We start from the raw sequence: 15,679 nt of genomic DNA, 5'->3' as shown, positions 1-15,679 counted from the left end.
CCAACTCTAAATCCAGGATCCTATATTTGTATGACCTTAAGTACATTTTCCCACCTTTTAGATCTCAACACAATACCTAATACATAGTTGGTGCTGAACAAATGCTAGTTAACTAAAAAATTAAGGGATTAGATGAGATGGTCTCTGAAGTCTCTTCTAACTCCAGACTGAGAAGCTTATGAATCCCAAATCTACATATTTAGACCTGGGTTTTATAGAGACCTGTGAAGACCTTATCTTATAAAGGCCAAGGTCTCCCATTACATCCAGGGCCATCTCCAGCCTTCATGATCTCTATTCTGGCCACAGAATCCAGATGGCTCTGGAGGGGAAAATATGGCAGGCGACCTTGCCCAGCCTCCTCTCTTCAATCCAATTCACTTGTATGTCCTGATATCACCTCCCTGACGTCATGGTCTTCCTCAAGAAAAAAGGACCGACAACAACTACAACAATAACAACTTTTGTGAGAGCTCCGTAGCAGCATTTCCACCTAGATGTCCAAAAGGCATCTCAAACTTGCTTACCCATGAAACCCCTCCTGTTCTCTGAAAAGCCCCATTTCTATAGAGGATCCCACCATTCCTAAAGTCATTTTTTTAGTCTTCTTTTACTCTACAATCTTATAATCCTCCTCAACTCTTTACTCTCACTTCCCCCCATACCCTTTTCCCATATGTAGTGAGTTGCCAAGTCATTTCAGTTCTGCTTCCTCTAGATATCTAATTTCCACCCTCTTCTCTCTACTGACATCATAACCACCCTAGTTCAGGTATTTATTACCCTCCTTTAGAGAATTGGCAATTGTTCTGAATCGAATTCCCTTCTTCCAGTCTCTCTTCAGTCCAATCTAGATTCCAATATATCTGCTAAATTGATATTTCTAAAGCAAAAATTTGACCAGATTACTCCTTCTTGCCCTTGTTCAGTGGCTTGCCATTACCTTTGTGATAAAATATAAACTACTCTGTTTGGCAGGTATACCTAGAAGTATCCTGGTGTTTAACAACCAGCTCCCTGAGGGTGGGAAATGGGGAGGGGGGGAAGCTGCCATAATACACATTTAACTTTAATCTATGTGATTACTATTTTCTGTATCACTTTAAGTCTAAGCAATCAATAAAACAATAAATCAAATCTTGATCTGTAGCATTTGCCAATTTCTAAGATGTTATGTCTTCACACTGAAAATTTAATAATTGGCTCCCCAGAAATGATAAGAACTGACTCTAATACACCACTGATAATAGCCCTTCACAATCCAAGTCTACTCTACTTTTGTAGGCTAGATGATATCAATTACATATCACTTCCTCTTAAACACTCTATGTTGAAGGCAGCTAGGTGGCTCAGTAGATAGACCACTGAACCTGGAGTCAGGAGAACCTGAGTTCAAATCTGGCCCTAGACACTTACTAGCTATATGACCCTGGACAAGTCATTTAACCCTGATTGCTTCAAACAATCAAATAATAAAAACAAAAGGATCATTACCCCTAAAATCACTCTGTGTTGCATTCAAATTGGTCAACTTAGCATCTCCCATACATTATATTTCATCTCTGGCATCTCTGCTTAGTATAGCTGTTCCATAGGCATGGAAACTTCCCTCCTCACTTTTGCCTCTTAGCGACACTCAGCCAAAGAGTTCCCTTCTTCAAGGGTAACTTACTGTTACCCTCCCCCATACATTCTACCTTCCTCATCACTATATTTTCAATATTTCTCTTAGGTTTGTGAACTTCAAAAAACCTAGGTAGATCACTAAATTCTAATATAATTGGTTTCCTTTGGATTTTGTTTTATGCATTCAAAAACCTTGTCCTGAGGTGAGGTCCAGAGGATTCACCAGATTCTACAAGTAGGACAAAAAGTGCTAAAAATCCCTGCTCTGCTAGAAAGTAAGCTTCTGAAGGTGGGCACTTTTGTAGTTGTATCCCCAGTGCTTAGCATACAGGAAGCGCTTAATAAACGCTTGTCAATTAGATTGATTTCTGATGTTAACTCTACCCATCAAGAGATTCCTTTTTTTTAAACCTTATCAAAGCTATATGTGTATTTCTGTCCTGGAGAAAGTGATATATTGTCTTTCTCCTCACTCCTCTGTTCCCAAAACAAGTCATTGTGTTTTTATTATTGACTTGAGAATGAGCACAGCTCCTGATGAGGGCAGCAATCTGTTAACTGCACAAACCACTGGGGTTGCTGGAGAGACAGTGTAGTGGAAAGAATGTGTTCCTTTTAGAATTAGAATTTAAGCCTTCAATTCTCAGTTGGGAGGCCTTCCTTCCATTACTCACACACGAACACCTCATCACCCACTGCTGTGCCTTTCCAGCAACTCTTCCTCTACCTGAAATTCACTCCCTCCTTATCTTCATGTCTCAGAATTCCCTGTTTCTTTCCAAACTCAAAATAAGAGACATCTGCTAAACGATCCTTAATCTCTCAGCCCAAAGTAGTCTTATACTTAAGCTGTATTCTGTACATTCGCTATAGTGCTATATATGCAAATTGTTTCTACTCCTCTCCCAAAGAATATAAGTCACTTGAAGACAAGAGACTGTTTAACCTTTGTCTCTATGTGCCTAGTGTCTAGCACATAGTAGGCACTTATTTTTAAAAATTATTTTTATTAATTTCATTAAATATTTCTCCATTATACATAAATACTTTTTAACAATTATTTTTTTAAAGTTTGAGATTTAAATTCTCTCCATCCTTTCAGTGAGAAGACAAGCTGTCTGACATCAAATACATATGCAGTCACATAAGACATATTTCCATATCAGTAAAAGAAAACAAAACAGGAAAAATAAAGTTTAAAAAAAGTATGCTTCAATTTGCACTCAGTTCATCAGATCTGTCTTTGGTAGTAGATAGTATTTTTCATGGTGGCTTCTTTGGAGTTGTCTTGGATCAATACTCCTTGATCCCAATATTGATTATCCCTACCGCAATGCTGTCCTGTGTACATTGTTCTCCTGGTTCTGCTCATTTTACTTTTCATGAGTTCATATGAATCTTCCCAGGTTTTCTGAAATCATCCTGCTCATCATTTCTTATAGCATAATAGTATTTCATCAATCATATACCACAATTTGTTCAGCTCTTCTCCAGTTGATGGGCATCTCTTGGTTTCTAATTCTTTGCCCCCCATACAAAGAGTTCTGGGGATATTTTGTGTACATATAGATCCTTTCACCTTTTCTTTAATCTTTTTGGAGGGACAGACCAAATAGTGGTATTCTTGGTTCTAAATAGTAGGCACTTAGGATTGAGATCCTTTCCACAGTTGAGATTCTATGTTTTTTGGAATTTTGTGGACATAATAGAGAAATTAAACAGGAGTGTTCATGTATTCCTTATTCTTAAGAAGTCATTGTCCTGAAAGTTTTCTATTAATATTTTAAGGTCTTTTCAGGTAATTAGAAAGTTTTTTGGATGCAAAATTATAGGCTCTGACTTCCAAGGGTATTCAGTAGTCATCTAATGTAACATTCACATAAAGCCTGATGCTGTCTATGGTATTCCCAACAAAAGGTCATTAGCCTTTCTACGACTAGCTCATATGACCAGGAACTTGTTCCCATGTTAGTGCTTTAGGATTGGTTTACTCTGAATTACTCCACGATTTGATTGAATTAAAAATATTTGATTGGATTCTTTTATCAGCAGACAGTGTCCCCTTTCTGTCAGTTTCCCCATAGGAAATGAAGAGGAAGTCCAGTAGAAAAGAGCTTGGGAGCCTTTGTTAAAGAGTGGGAGCAGAGGGAAGCTGGTAGAATTAGTCTCTGGCCAGCATCAGATACAAACTGATAGATGCACCAGGAGACAGCTATTGGAAACTAACAGTTATCGATGCAGATGTAGCAGCTGGAAATGACCCATAGCAGAAGTTGGCTTGTAGCCTCTCCTGGCTGTTAGTACCCAGCAGGCCCCTGTCCCCTCCCACAAAGGGTACTCAGTGTTAGAGTGCAAGGCGAGAACACATCTAGGATCAGGCCAAAGGGAAGCCCATTAGAGGACTGTGCATGAGGAGAGGGTGCCAAATGACTGCTGGAATGGCCGCCATGTGCCCGCGGACCGGGTCATTTCATTTGCTCTTTTACAGGCACATAACAAACAGGACATTGAGGGAAACCAGATTCTCTGAATTTTAGCTAAGAGTTTTCTGGCCTTAATGGAAAAGAGCTGTCCAGCTTTGTTTCCAAGGGACAAATCACAAACATGGCAGGAAAAAGAAGGAAATAGATGCTGTGTCCAAGGTTTTTATGGCTATATATTCTCAAGGCATATTCTCGAATCAGGAAAACCACAGAAAATAGAAAACAAAACTTGCTTTTCATATGGCAGTCAGTGGCAGAAATAATCCGAAAGTCTACAAAGCTAGGGGTGTGTATTCTCTCAAGCAGAATGAACTAGCTAGCAGATTACAGGGATGAGTCATGGGGGAATAGCAGAATAAATCCCAGCACATATGTGTGAGCCTACTGTTTGAATATGTGTATGCTGGTGTTTGAAGTTGAGCTGATTTGGAAAATACTTTTTTTCTTCTTTAGTGAGTTTCCGGTTGCACGATACCTTAATCACCAAGCATTTCCTACATACTTTAGCTCTACCATAATGATGGAAACACAAAGACAAAAGCAACATTCATCTTGGGATGGAGAGGAGGAGCAAAACATAGTTGAAGCAAGATATTTATATAAGATAAAAATGTAGTACACAGCTATGGGCTCAGCTTTTTGACCCCAGACATATGAGTAGTCAGGTACCTAGATCAGGACTCCTCCTTTTCTCTTCAGTGTTCTAGAGGCAACACATTAGGGTTAGGGATTTTTCAAATACTGTAATTAGTCAATTTCTCTATGTTGGGTTCCCCACCCCATGCCAATTAACAAGTTTACATCTCATCAACATCCAATAATCAATTAATATCAATTAGATGTTATGAAAGACATTGATCAAGAACAGTGCACAGATGCAGTCCCCCTAAATCAAGGGATGGAGGGCCCATTCTCTCTTTGATATACCCCTCTGGTTCTTGAGGAGACTAGATTCATGTTTTAAATGACTGTTATAAAACATTGTCCAATTCCAAAATCAAGGACGAGCTACTTCCTGCCCTAGAGAGTACTTCAAGAAGTCCCTATCAAATTCACTTCTGCAGCTGATGAAAATGTCGTTCCATTGTGTGCAGACTACGCTGGATCTCTGGGTAATTCACCTCATAGGCTGGGTCAAGTAAGTTTCTCTACAGGCCTGGCTCCAGTTGCTTTGGTCATTCTCCTAATGATATTCGATCTCTTCTGTCTTTGTTACCTATTCATATATGATCAGAAATTAATAAAAATAGTAGCTGATGTTTAGATAGCATTTACTATGTGCCAGACACCATGCTAAATGCTTTATAATTTCATCTTATTTGTTTCTCGCAATATACCTAAGAATAGGTGCAATTAATGAGGTCCAACAAGTCACAGTAAAGTACAAGAAGTCATGAAGGTGAAGATTCATCCAGAATGAATTCACAGGCTCAGGCCATTTCCAGGTCAAGGGACAAAACTTTATGTCAGTTTAACAAGCAGGCAAAGTTGCTAATGAATTCGCAATTAGCAAGAGGAAAATTAGGACCTTTTGTGAAAAAGGACCCAAAATGAGGTGTGCTAATTATGTACCTCAGTAAATCAACTGGGAGTCTTAGTCATTCTCTTTATACAAGATAGCCTCAGGAGTTGACATCTATAGCTTAACCTCCTAATTGTATAAGGTAACAGTGGGTGTCAGTGCAGGATAGCTCTGTCTATACGTGATAATGTCAGTACAAGATAATTCTAGAGTCAGCTTGCTCCTCACTGGGGCTCACTCAGATACTAGGTTACAGCCAGGAACATAGTATTTTGCTGGGATCCATTCACCCCACTGGTATTATCCCATTTTACACATGAGGAAACTGAGGTAAATAGAGATTAAGTGATGTGCCCAAGATTACACAGCTAGTCAATGTTGGAAGTCCACATTCGAATTCAACTCTTACTAATTCTGAATGCTACATCCATTGTGTAACCTAACTGCATGTAAGAAACAAAAGAAATAAGGATAGCATGCATTTATGACCCCATGGCAATTGGTGGGGAATTAACCCTTGCAGACCTTTGCCATCACCTCTTCATCCATCTGGAGGTACATGGCAATTATTACCTTACTTGTCATCAGAGAGAAAGTTTCTTCATTTGAACCATTTTAGGCATACTTAAGGGCCAATGAAGATTCTTCTCATGGCACACAAAATAAGTGTCATACCAGCTCTTTCTCTGAATTTGTTTTTAAAAAAAGGGATTTTCCATCATTCCATTTGGAAGTAGGCTCACTAAACTTCCACATGGAGGAGAAGCAGACAGATAATATTACATATACTCTATGGAGTTGGTACTTATTGGTTGGTTCTCCTATTACAAATGCCTTAGGAAGAAAAAGTATTAGATTTCTGACTCCATGGGGATGGTGTGGTGTGTGGAGAATTAGGAAGATAGGGAGTGGGGAAGAATTGATAGTTTCAATCACAGGAAAGAAAATAAAAAACCTTCCTGAAATTTTAGCCTATTTGAATTATGGATTAGAATAGTGCTTTAAATTTGAAAGAGCTTATAAAACTTGATATTATAAATTTTCAGTTGTCTCCTCCTTTTACCTTCTGCCAGTGCTAATGTAGGGTTTTCTTAGGAGCTTAATTAATTGTAATAAGAGATGATAAAATGTTTGTAAGTATAAGGATGTGTTGGTCTATGCAAAGAATTTCTCCCATACAGAGCCCAAAGGATAATTAAATCATGATTTCAAATGAAAGAAAAGAGTAAGTTGGCAGAAGTGTGGTGGTGGTCATTGTAGTGATTGTTATTATTTTGAGTTCCACAACCATGAAGCAAAAGTTCTGTAACTTATATACTGGAGAACTGGCTGATGCTCTGATGGATAAGGGACTTGCTTAAGGTCACACATAGCACTTGTCAGCAGTGGGGAATAAATCCAGTTCATGCTGACTCCAAAATTGGCTCTCTACACTAGCAGATGCTGCCCCTCTGCAAAGTTATACTTTCTAAGCCTTTTCCATTCTCTCCATTTTAAATATTACTGCAATTACTTTCTGGTTACAATTTTGTTAAATATGATTTGTCAAAAATTATGAGATGGAAATCATGATAGGGAATAAGTCCAAGTGAAAGGTAGTTCAAAAACTTCAATATAGCCGGAGTCATTGGATGGACTGTCATCACTAAGGGGAAAAAGGGAGTTTCTGTTGGAGATTAAATTTTATGCTTTTTGTCTTTGGTAGGTTTGTGGATGTGCACAGCCTGGGCTATTAAATTAGGGGACCTAAGGCATTGAAATGTTGGACACTTACACCCAGACAGCAATTCAGTTATTTAAAAAATCGATGAAATAGAACCCAGCTTCTTAAACTGTGATTTAACACCCCCAAAAGGGGTCTCATAACTGAACATGGAAGCTTCAGAATTATGTTTCATTATCAGTAAATGTTTGATTTGCATACCTATTTTATATACATGCATACCAGGGGTCATGTAAAAATTTCTCGGGCAAAAAGGGTTCGTGAGTGGAAAAAGTTGAAGAAGTCCTGCTATAGAGAAATTCCACCTCTAGAACAAGCAGTGGTAGAAACAGAATGGGAAGAAGAATTAACTACTGGTAATCTTTAATCCACATAATTGGTATTCATTCTCCATTTGATTGGGCCTGTCAAGGGACAAGTGATGAGATCGGAAAAGTGAGTGAGGTGTTTGTGTGACGGTGGGGGTTGCTGATGGTAGATACCATTGACCTGATTGGAGTCCAGGTGTCACCTTTGATATTCATGAGTTGCTGGCCACGACCATTATGCTTTACCTCTGAGCTATTTTCTTCATGTATGAAATAGAAAGACAGTTCCTACCTCAGTTATTTGTTGTGAAGATATAAATGAGTTCATGAATATGAAGCACTTAGAAAATTTAAAGCTCCGTGTCAATATCCACTATTGTTTTCAATGTGGAAATTGGGATCTCAAGGACTATTTGATGCCTAGTTCTTTTGGAGATACTACTTTGTAGAGTCTTTTAAGCTACTTTTGAAATTGACTATGGTCCAAGGTAGTCTTTCTTGGGGGTACGGCCACTTAAAGGGAGGATTGTTGTGTATGACAATAAAATGATTTTATGTCATAATTCTGTGGTACTTTGTGGAACTGGAAGCTTTGGTAAAAGAAAAGAAAAACAAAGAGTTAAAACCTTTGGAGACAGTCAAGAGTTCAGTGCCTAGAGGGAAGTGTCTACTGACTCCAGCTGCAAGGAATTGGTCACATGTTAATGGTGATGTACAGAAGGAAATCAGCTGCATGATATGTATGTAGATAGGTTGAGATATTTTACCATGGTTTAAGTCATTATAAATGAGACTTGCTGTATAAGATGTGGGACCCATTGGAATGATCATTGCTTTCTGCCATTTGCATGTTATCTTAGTTTGATGTTGGTTTCATACATTGAATTGAATACCTGTATCTTAGTGGCTCCACTTAAGGGGAGGGCCAGATTTGTGCTAGAAATGAGCCCTGATGTGGTGGGCTTGCTGATGACGCAGCCATCTACCAGTAGAACAAGATTTTTATCAGATTGTTTATTGGAGTGCTGGAGAATGACCATAATAAAGCCATAATAACTTGGAGTTACACATTTGACTATTTAACTTGATGCCAAATGGATATATAGAAATTGCAGGAAAGTTTTACTTCATTTATTTTAAATATAAACAGACACACACGTATATGAATATATGCATGGATATGGATATGTACATTTGTGTACAGTTGTACATTTTGAGTCAACTAAATATTTTCTAACAAGCACCCAAGATCAACTACTCTTCAGCATTAAACTCCCCTAAAACAATTAAGCAAAACAATACTAGAGATAATTGCAACTAATAGTGTCTGTCACTTTCTGCTTTTATAGTTTATTAGCTATTAAGGGAGATGAGATATGCACACTTTAGCTTTCATAGAATGGTGCTAATATTGTTATATAATTGGAGTATCACTGTAGTAGTCATTTATTCTGTTGTCCTTTTGGTGCTGCTTTTTCATTGCATATCATTTGTACAAAGCTTTCCATGTTTCCTGAATTCCATCATATTCTGTCATATGCATATACTACAATTGATTCTACTATTGGCTTAAACAGTAATTCATTTGTTGGGTACCTCTTTTTATTTCAGGCTTTCCATTATGACAAATAACATGACTCAGTATATTAAAGATTTCTTATGCTGTCAATAATCTCCTTGGGGTACAATATCAACAATGACATTTATCAATCAACAGATAGGGAAAGTTTGTAACTTCTCTTGGATTATTCCAAAGTGTTTTCTAGAATGGTTGAACCACTTGTCCTCTGCAGTTTCCTTAGAAATTTAATATGCCTGCTAACCAAAGCCCCTTAAACAATGAATTTTTCTATCTTTGCTAATTTGTTTTCCTTTTTAATTTTTCTTTATTTTCTGGTTATACATGTACATTAATTTTTGAAAGTATACATTTCTTTATGAATCATGTTGGGAGAGAAAAACCAGAACAAAAGGGAAAAATCACAAGGGAAAAAAAAAAAGAAAAAAAAGAAAAGTGAACATAGCATGTGTTGACATATTCAGGCTCCATACTTCTCTCTCTAGATACAGATGGTGTTTTCTATCTAAAGTTTATTGGAATTGCCTTGGATCATTGAATTGCTGAGAAGAACCACATGATTCATTTTGATCATCAAACAATTTTTCTGTTACTGTGTCGATGTATTCATGGTTCTACTTGTTTTGCTCAGCTTCAGTTCATATAAATCATTTCAGGTCTTTCTAAAATCAGCTTTTTTTTAGAATAATAATATTCCATTACTTTCATATTCTATAATTTATTCAGCCATTCTCCAGTTGATGGGCATCTACTCATTTTCCAATTCTTTGACTCCACAAAAAGAGCTGCTACAAACATTTTTGCACATGTGGGTCCTTTTCCATTCTTTATGATTCCCTTGGAATACAAGACCCAGTAGTTGCACCACTAGATCAAAGGGTATGCATAGTTTGATAGCCCTTTGGGAATAGTTCCAAATTGCTCTCCAGAATGGTTGGATCATTTCATAAATCCATCAACAATGCATTAATGTCCCAGTTTTCCCATATCCTTTCCCACATTTATCATAATCTTTCCTGTCATCTTAGCCAATCTGAGAAGTATGAGGTGGTACCTCAGAGTTGTTTTAACTTGCATTTTTCTAATCAATAGGGATTTAGAGCATTTTTTCACATGACTATAAATGGTTTTAATTTCATCATCTCAAAATTGTTCATATACTTTGATCATTTGTCAGTTTGGGAATGAATTGTCTTTTTATAAATTTGGCTCAGTTCTTTATATATTTTAGAAATGAGACCTTTATCAGAAACACTAGCTGTAAACATTTTTTCTCCAGCTTTGTACTTCGCTTTTAATCTTGTTTTCTGTTGGCTGTGTTTGTGCAAAACCTTTATAATTTAATATAATCAAAGTTGTCCATTTTGTCTTCTGTAATGTTCTTGAGTTCTTCTTTGAGCATAAATTCCTCTCTTCTCCAAAGATTTTATAGGCAAATTATCCCTTGCTCTCCTAATTTGTTTATGGTATCATCCTTTATGCCCAAATCATTTACCCATTTTGACCTTATTTTGGTATGGGATATGAGATATGTGTCTATTCCAAGTTTCTGATGTATTAGTTTCTGGTTTTTCTGGCAATTTTTGTGATATAATGAGTTCTTATCCCAGATGCTGGAGTTTGGGGGTTTATCAAATACTAGATTACTATAGTCGTTCATTATTGTGTCAGGTATATCTAACCTATTCCACTTGATTCACCACTCTATTTCTTAGCCAGTACAAATGTTTTTGATGATTGCTACTTTATAATATAGTTTTAGGTCTGGTACTGCTAGACCTCTGTCCTTTATATTCTTTTCATTAATTCCATTGATATTCTTGCACTTTTGTTTTTCCAGATGAATTTTGTTATTTTTTCTAGCTCTATAAAATATTTTTTGGCATTTTGATTGGTATGACACTGAACAACTAGACCAATTTAAATAGAATTCTCATTTATGTTATATTAGCTTGGCCACCCCATGAGCAATTGATATTTTTCCAATTGTTTAGATCAGACTTTATTTGTGTGAGATGTGTTTTGTAATTGTGTTCATATAGTTTCTGGGTTTGTCTTGGCAGCTAGATACCCAAATATTTTATTTTGTCTACAGTTATTTTAAATGTAATTATTTCTATTTCTTGTTGCTGGACTTTGTCAGTAATATATAGAAATGCTGATGATTTCTTTGGGTTTATTTTATATCCTGCAACTTTGTTAAAGTTGTTAAGTTTTCCAATAGGTTTTTAGATGATTCTCTAGCATTTTCCAAGTATATCATCATATCATCTGCAAAGAGTGAGGGTTTTATCTTTTCACTGCCTATTCTAATTTTTAAAATTTCTTTTTTTTCCCTTATTGATAAAGACATTTCAAGTACAGTATTGAATAATAGTGGTGATAATGAGCATCCTCGTTCACCCCTGATCTTACTGGAAATGTATACAGCTTCTCTACAATATGAAAAATGCTTGCTGATGGTTTTAAGTAGATGCTGCTTATCATTTTTTAAGGAAAATTCCCTAAGGGCAGTGAGGTGGTGCAGTAGATAAAGCACCAGCCCTGAAGTCAGGAAGACCCGAGTTCAAATGTAGCCTTTGACACTTAACACTTCCTAGCTTTGTGACTCTAGGCAAGTCATTTAACCCCAACTGCTTAACAAAAAAAAAAAAAAAAAGAAGAAGAAGAAAAAGGAAAAATCATTTTATTCCTATGCTCTCTGTTGTGTTTAATAGAAATGAGTGTTGCATTTTGTCAAAAGTTTTTTCTGCATCTATTGAGATTATCATGATTTCTGTTAATTTCATTATTGATATGGTCAATTATGGTAACAGTTTTCCTAATATTGAACCAGCCCTGCATTCCTGGTACAAATACCACTTGGTCATAGTCTATTATCCTGCTGATAAGTGCCTGTAATGTCATTGCTAATATTTTATTTATAATTTTTGCATCAATATTCATTAGGGAGATCAGTCTTTAATTTTCTTTCTCTGTTTTGGCTCTTCCTGGTTTGGGTATCAGTACCATATGTGTGTCATAGAAGGTATTTGGTAGGACTCTTTCTTTACCTATTTTCCCAAGTAGTTTGTGACTTGGAATTAATTGGTCTTTAAATATTTGGTAGTATTCATTTGTAAATCCATCTAGGGATGTTTTCTTAAGGAGTTCATTGATGGCTTTTTCAATTTCTTTTTCTAAAGTGGGACTATTTAAGTAATATATTTCCTCTTCTGTTAATGTGGGCAATTTATATTTTTGTTAATCTTCTTCCATTTTGGTTAGATTGTCAGATTTGCTGCCATACAGTTGGGCAAAATAACTCCTAATTATTGCTTTATTTTCTTTTTCATTGGTGCCAAGTTCACTTCATTTTTGATGCTGTAATTTGTTTTTTTTCTTTCCTTTTTTAAATCAATTTAACCAATATCTTTGCTGGACTGTGAGATGATACCTTAGGCCAATCAATGTTTGCAGTAAATATATCCACTGCATGCACAGTCACAATCAGCCATTGGTATCAATGGAATAAAGAATTTCACTGAAAAAAAATAGTGCTCACAGATAAAATCTAAGCCTTTTTTAAAGTGTCCATTGTCTAGCTAATATGCTTGGAAGTGTGTAACACTGATAGTATTATAAATTAAGAGCTGGAAGAGACTTTAGGGGCATATATTATGGCCTAATCCTGCATTTTGTGACAAAAGTCCTTGGAAAGACCATCTCTAATAGGTACTTCCACATTCTCTCCTCTCTCCTTACAATCTGGCTTCAGATAATTACTAACTATGTAATCTTGGGCAAATCACTTCATCTTGTTTGCCTCGGTTTTTTCATCTGTAAAATGAGCTGGAGAAGGAAATGGCATTCATTCTCTTTGCCAAGAAAACCCCAAATTGGGGTCATGAAGTGTAATGTTCTTCTCTAAAATATAAAGTTCTCTGGGAGCAGGTTTCTTAGGGGACTTCTTGTGGCAGCCTTAGTATCAGTTCAAAGTAGTAATCACCTCAAATGCAGCCAGGGATTAAAGTCCAAATCCTTTATTGTTTCCTTCAAAATAGCCCAGTTAGCTTTCTTAGAGGTGTCTGTCTCTGTCTCTGTCTCTCTCTCTCTGTCTCTCTCTCTCTCTCTCTCTCTCTCTCTCTCTCTCTCTTTCTCTCTCTCCTTGGTTCCAAGAGCTCTTGCTGCTAGTTCTTTGTCTCTTCCAGCTTTAGCCTCTAGCTCCCTCTGAATATCCAGCCAGCACAAAGGTAGAATATGGAATGAATCTGACTCTGCCTCTGAGAGTGGGCTTGTGGGCTTCTGACTTGTGAATCTCCTCCACTGACTCCTGACTTGTGAATCTCCCAAAGTCCATCCTGGTTGAGACTCCTAGCTTATATATGCTCTCTTAAAGGTGTGAATCTTGAAAGGTGTGAACTCTAATAAGTACTAAGTACATAAGCATTGTCTCTATCAATTCCAGTGACTTAGCACCTTGTTTCAAGTTCTGGCCCATAACAATGAAGAGCTGGACATGACTGAAATGACTGAACAAGAAATCCCATACTGAAAGACATCTATCATATCCATCCTCCTTCTGTTTTCTCATTAATGGGGGGGGGGCTAATAAGAAGACTGTCCACATAGACAACCAATGGATACAGTTTAATGGAGTTTTTCTAACAGCTTATTGGAAGGCAACCTTGGCAAAGAAAGCAAAGCTTGTGATTCTCATTTGACAGATTAAAAAAAAAATAACTGGGAGGGCAAGACTACCTAAGATTGCACAGCCAAGGACCAGGTTAGTTTCCTGGGTCCAGGTCTATTTTTCTTTGTATTATAAAGTTTTCCCTTCCTAACTTACACTACAGTTGTGTGGCTGAAAGGTTAAACATAAATTTCAATTCAGGGAACCAAGTCATATCTTGGAGGCAAATGAGCAACTCACTATTTAAGAGACCCTTCGATGAATCCTTTTGTAATTCTCTGTTCCCAGTTTATATATTTTTGTACATTTGCATTTTGATAAAGCACAGCAGATTATTAGAACAAAGCATCAGGTTATGTAGTTGTGGCTTTTATCTGAAGATGAGCAACTGCTTGACCGACATCAACTTCTACCATGCACTGAGAGAAACTCAGCTAAGGAATAAAAATAAATAACTTAACCATTCCCTCAGATAAGCAATAGCAAAGGGCAGAACTTTAGTGACTTCCTGGAGGCTACACAGTATGTCAGAGCTACAATGAGCCCTGTGGTCTGGTAGACCATGGCTGGAGACTGATCTAGATGCATGCAATATGTAACACAGACATAATGACATCCACTTAAGTGCTGAGCTCTTGTTATGGACCACTCATAGCGTAGAACCCAGAAAGCCTGTAAAAAGGGGTTGAGGGAACTATGCCTTTAACGGGCAGGTCGGTTCTCTGAAGCCCCATCTATCCCAGCTGTGAATCATAGCACTCTATGAGAAGCTAAGGGAATGTTTTGTTTTTACAGAGTTAAGGAGTGGCAAATCAGCCTTTACTGTTATCTTACTCCCTGAGCAGAGCTAACAGGCTCAAGGAAAGACCAATGTAACCCAGGGAAGTCAGAGATATATGTCTGGAGGTCATAAAACAAATTTACTGATGCAAATGTTGCTTGTGAAAGAATATATATATAATTTATAATATATAATATATATAAATTCTATATTGGGAATGAAATAAAAGTGAGAAAGGTGCAGAGATTTTCACTACAGCTGTCTCTCAGTCTCCTTGTATCATTATCATCCTCTCACATGACAGGATCTCTACTGCTGGTCAGAATTAGAGCCCCAGCAGCCACTAACAGGTGGCTCCAGTAACAAGCTCTCATGGTGAGCCTTTGCAGTGGAATCAACACTGGCATTGGTACATCACCTTACAGTGACTTCTAATACATTTTGCCATCAGCCTGTGATTTCTGACTAGAGGCCAAGGAACAAATACTGAATTTTACCAAAAACAGTTCAAAAAGAAGAACCATATAGTATGAAGTAAATTCAAAGACATCAAAAATTTCTACCTTCCTGTTCCTTCTACTCCTCTACTTTACCTGGGCTAGAAACAGGATTGGTTGGCCATACCTTGACCTTGCTCTCACCCATAGATGGTTCCACTTCATGCTCCCTGAATTCTGAATTCCCTTTATCTGATGACAACCTTTTATCTTTTCATCTACTCCTATGAATCACTTATTGGAGTGCTGGAGCCAACTCAGATCAGCTCTTGAGAGCCAATTGTTAAATGTTTTCAGTGTGGGCATTTACACCTTGGGAATTAGCAAAGCTACAGATTTACTGTTTTAAAAAAGTGATGGAGGGGCAGCTAGGTAGTGCAGTGGATAGAGCACCAGCCTTGAAGTCAGCAGGACCCGAGTTCAAATGTGGATTCAGACACTTAACACTTCCTAGCTGCGTGACCCTGGGCAAGTCACTTAACCCCAAA

The sequence above is a fragment of the Sarcophilus harrisii genome, chromosome X, assembly GCF_902635505.1.
Source record: "Sarcophilus harrisii chromosome X, mSarHar1.11, whole genome shotgun sequence".
NCBI lineage: Eukaryota > Metazoa > Chordata > Mammalia > Dasyuromorphia > Dasyuridae > Sarcophilus > Sarcophilus harrisii.
This window is presented reverse-complemented; position numbering follows the sequence as displayed.